The sequence below is a fragment of the Elaeis guineensis genome, chromosome 13 (genome assembly GCF_000442705.2).
Source record: "Elaeis guineensis isolate ETL-2024a chromosome 13, EG11, whole genome shotgun sequence".
Lineage (NCBI taxonomy): Eukaryota > Viridiplantae > Streptophyta > Magnoliopsida > Arecales > Arecaceae > Elaeis > Elaeis guineensis.
In genome coordinates, this window is record NC_026005.2 from 48,126,206 (window position 1) to 48,131,762 (window position 5,557).

Genomic DNA, 5,557 nt, shown 5'->3' on the forward strand with positions numbered 1-5,557 from the left:
GCTCCTTCATTTTCACAATCTTCTAGGGCTGAGATCCATTCTATGTGTCAGGCTCAATTGATGGAGGTACAGAGGCAGACTGCTGAGGATCAACAGTAGGCTGAGCAGCGAGCTCAGGAGCTGACTGAATGCATCGACCAGTATCAACAGTTTCAGATCCAGATGATGGATCAGATGGCATGGATGGAGCAGATGATTCAGATGCTAAGGCAGCAGCAGGCCGGTCCGAGCTCCGTCGAGTATTTTTCATCCCTACCTCATTCTCCACATGCTGATATGTGACGGCTCTTTGATATATTTTTTTTAAAACTCTTATAATTTTAATTTGATATAATAAAATAATAAAATTTATTTATCATTTTATTATGCAAATTTTTTATTCAAATTTCTTAATTTATAAAAAATATTATACATATAACTTAAAAAAATATATCCAAAATTTAAAAAAATAATTAGCGATCGAATTATTACCGATGAAATTTTCATCGCTAAAAGTGAATAATAGCGATGAATATATTTTTGTCGCTATTAATTATTATTAATGACTGTTATTTTTGTCGTAAATTATTTTTTATGAATAAATTTTTTTATTTTTTATTTTTTATGACTAAAATATTTTATCACAAATTAAGGTTATTTACGATGAAAATAGACTTTTCATCGTAAAATATTATCATCGACGGTATTTTTTGTGATAAAATTTTAGCAACAAAATTTTCATCGCTAATTATTATTAGCGACGAATTTGGCTTATTAGCGATAAAAATTTTTCATAACTAATAACTTATTTTCTTGTAGTGATTATGAAAAATTCGTCAAACCCCATCATCAGTTATATATAAGATTTATTTGACTTGAGTTTATTTATGAATCTGATGAAAATTTTTTTCCATCATTTACACTATCCTAGTCAAGATCTTTCGAACTTAATCTCATAAATCACATAAAAATACTCTTTAACTATTAAGATCGATAGATCTCATCTAGGTATACACCCTATTCCTACAATGAATCTACTGCAACTGACATACACCTCAAAGCTCCGTATGGCTAAGAGATTGAGTTATGGTACAGTCAAACTACAGCAACTTCATTATGAATAGTCGAGACACTATAGATCTAAGAACTAGTCATACCACTATAACATCGAGAATATCACTGATAAGTGAGTAGACATCCAGATGACTTCTCATATTGGTCACGCTCGATACCTTTATTCTCCAACAAACACCTGTACTCTCACTCTAGTATCCCTATATTGTAGATTCGAGACTCGTCTACTCTAAGAGAAGCGATCCATGCACTAATCTTTTTGGATCAATCACCGTCCCTATGATGATTCTTTGATCGAGAGTAATTTAGAAATTAACCATCAATGACACATGTCTCAAATTCTCAACTTTTGAGAATATGTGTCATCATCTTAATAATTTTTTGGATAATTCATGGACACATTTGCTATATGAATGAAATTAACTATCCTAATTAATTTGATCAAGTATAAAATTATATCTTAGAAAGAATTAATGTGTCGGTCTGATTGACTTCTAGGACATACATCTAACAAGGCAAACCAACTAAAACTGGATAACTCAAGTCTAATTATCTATCTTTTTCTTTACTCCAAAGCTCGATTTAACTAAAAAATCAAAGGATACAATCAGAGTCAGTTCGATGAGTTCTCTCATCTTTTGTGTGCAGATCCATTAATCCATTACGCAAGACTTCTGTGACTAAATAGTAAGGGCTTACCTATAAGGACCTCTGAAGGCCATGCTCGCTTTTCAGCAAACCAACACCCATGAAGATCTTAATCACATGAGAAGCAGAGGTTAAGCTATAAGGACCTCTGGAGGGCTAACCTATAAGGATCCTTAGTCTATCAACTTCGATAGCAAACGACATGGGCAGAAGACTTCGATGATTAAGTAGTGGGGGTTAACTTATAAGGACCCCCGAAGGCCATGCTCATTTTTCAGCGAACCAACACCCATGAAGACTCTAGTTATGCGAAAAGTAAAGGCTAACTTATAAGAACCTCCGGAGGGCTACCCTATAAGGACCCTCAGTCCATCGACTTTGGCAACAAACGAGGGGTAACCTACAGGACCTTTGAAGGCTCCTCGTTCTTTAGTGAGCAGAGCCGATGAAGACCTCGACAACTAAGAAGTTGCAAACACCAGAGTGATGTGACCCTTCGCCTGATCGAGAGCTACAGACATGGCATGTCTTTGGCAAAGTTAAAGTATTTCTTTCGTCCGATCTAATTTTGACTCGAACTTAGGAGTAGGGGGCTTATGTTGGGGGTGATTTCGTACTGGCTGAAGACGTGAAGCATACAAAGAAAAGTTTGACTCTCGTGGATCCTCGAATCTCATAACCATCAAAATAACTAATGACAGATAGATAAGAAAGAAATAAGCTCCGATCGGAGACAACGCTCCACTTAGATCTCTGGAGAATAGATAAGAAGGATTGAGTGTGTTGAGAGAGAGATTTTTTTCATACCTTGGGAGTCCCTTGTGGACCTTTATTTATAGGCAAAGGCTGAAGAGTCTTGAGGAGAAGAGAGAATCAGGCCGTTAGACTTGACTTATCGGACGAGATTTGGCCGTTATTCTTCTCTTATGTAGAGAGATTTGTTTATTATTTCTTTCTTATTTGCCTGTTGTTGGCTATTTTGGTGGTCACGGGATTCGAAGATTCGTGAGAGTCAAAATTTTTTGTATGCTTCACATCTTTGGCCAATACAAAATCAACCCCCAACAACACTGATGTATAATATCTTGACGTTCCAAAACCTGCATTGGTATCAATTCGTGTCAAAATGGTTAGATCGGTTATACCATCCAATTTTGGTACTTTTGAAACCATGGTTAGGATCCTCTGCATTTTAGATGCGAGTATTAGAGAGGTCCAATCTCTAGATCATGGCTATTTGTATATCATGTGTCAGCCATGATTGGTGTTGGGGAATACCCACCGACCGACCGACTTACGGCCGGAGGGACCGACCGACCGACTTACGGCCGGAGGGACCGACCGACCGATTGACAGTCGGACCGACCGACTGACGCCATCACCGACCAATCATCGACTTACGACCGACTGAGCATATGTCGGGCGCACCCTTCCCGACCGACTGAACCGGGAGGTCTGATGGCCGACTCACATAAAACTCGCCGACCAACGGAGGAGCCCAATGCCACTCAGCTGGCTACCGACCTAGGGTCGGTCGACTCCTCTGATCGCCGTACAACCGCCAGACCTTGTCAGTTCTGACAGCGGCATGCGGCGCTGCCACCTAGGGGCATTGTCCCGCCTAGGGCTTTGTCAACCCTAGTGATTTGACAGCCCCATGGCGACATGATACTTTCACGATGACTCTGACAATCTACAGTGAGTTGATAATTCCTCACTTGTCTGCGCCATTAATGATGGCGCCATACCGTGCTCCAACATATAAATTGGGGAAGGCAATAGTGCAAGGGATCCGCTCCCCCCACTTCTCGACTCCTAAATCACAGGCTCGCTCCTCTCCCCCTCTCTCTCTCTCTCGATCGAGCTCTCTGTCTTCATTTCACTGTTGCCCAGTCACCTCTCTGACTTGACCATCGGAGGGTCCCCGCCGGAGCCGCCTCCGGTCAGTGTGGACTTCTCATTTTTGCAGGTGCACGTCCCCCGGCGATCAGACGACGAGGCGATTGGCCGCAACAGATTGGCGCGTCAGGTAGGGGGATCGATGACAAAGACAAGAGCCCAGCGATCGAAGATCACCGGATCGGCAAGACGCTCTTCCCGTCGGGAAGAGGCCTCCCCGCCACCGCCGGTGGTGGAGCCCAGCTCTCCACACCCCGCGGTGACCACGGAGGCGCAGATCGCAGCCATCGTATGGCAGATGACCGTACTGACGGACGCAGTCAAGAGCCTCCAGCAACAACCGGCGGTCCGTCCGATGCCCTCCAGGAGCAGCCGCCAACGACCGTACCGATCCCTGTCATCTCCGTGCGAGCGACCTCAACAGCGCTCCCACGGAGAAGAGGAGGAGCGACCCTGGCGTGACGACCGACGGTCCCAGCAGCCCTCTCTTTCCCCGCTGGAACAGGCAAGGAAGGAGAAACGACCGCGCACGCCGTCGGCCTCCCTCTCGGAATCTTCTGGAGACTCCACTCCCGGGGTCTCCCAGCATCGACGAGCGGACGACTACGAGCGCCGGTTCAAGGAAATCGACTGTCGACTCGCCCAGTTGCAGATGGACGGCCAGAAGTCTTCGAATGACGTCGACTTCCAGACCGCCCAACCTCTCTCCCGACTAGTCCTCGACGAATCGATTCCCAGTCGGTTCAAGATGCCGCACGTGGAGCCATACGATGGCTCCACCGACCCAGTCGACCACCTCGAGAGCTATAAAGCTCTCATGACGATTCAAGGGGCAACCGACGCTCTTTTTTGCATCGGCTTCTCCGCCACACTCCGTAAGGCTGCCAGGGCCTGGTACTCCGATCTTCGATCGGGAAGTATCCACTCCTTCGGGCAGCTCGAGCACTCGTTCGTGGCCCACTTCAGCACCAGTCGAAAGCCGCCGCGAACGTCGGACAGCCTTTTCTCCATCAAACAGGGGGAAAATGAGACGCTCCGACACTTCGTGGCGCGATTCAACATGGCCACGCTTGAGGTCCGGGACCTCAACGAAGACATGGCTATCTCAGCCATGAAGCGAGGCCTGAGGGCGTCCCGATTCACCTACTCTCTGGACAAGACCCTCCCCCGGACATATGCCGAGCTACTGGAGCGCGCATACAAGTATATGCGCGCGGACGAAGGAGCATCCGACCGACGCTTGGCCGAGCCTAGAGGCCCGAAAGAGAAGCGAAGGAAAGGTTGGGAGCCTGCCGAACCTAGCAGGCCCCGACCGATAGTCGGGTCTCGCCACCCCGACGAATCCAAAAGTCACCCCGACAACAGACTCCGAGGCCGGCACACCCCAAGTATGACTCCTACACTCCTCTCTCCGCTCCTCGTGCACAGATTTTAATGGAGATCGAGGGGGAAGAATACCTCGACGGCCTCCGCCTCTGAAGGCAAAAGGCCTCGACCGTCGGAAGTACTGCCGATTTCATCGAGGCCACGGCCACAACACTGAGCAGTGCATCCAGCTGAAGGATGAGATCGAAGCTCTCATCCGCCGGGGGTATCTCGATAAATTTTGGAAGGGTCCGCCGACCCAACCAGTTGCCGATCGACGACCCCAGCCGACTGAAGAAGCGACGACCAATCAGCCGACGGTCGGAGTCATCAACATGATTTTCAAGCGGCTGGGCCCGGGGACGCCTGCGGGAGGGGAGCCGACGAAAAAGCCGCACCCGGACGACGTAATCACCTTTACGGAGGACGACGTTCGGGGCATCCAAACTCCCCACGACGATGCTGTTGTTGTGTCGGCGATAATAGCAAATTATGATGTAAAATGAATTTTTGTTGATAATGGAAGTTCGACAAATGTTTTGTTTTACTCGACCTTCTCCCGGATGCAACTGTCAACTGACCGACTTAAGAG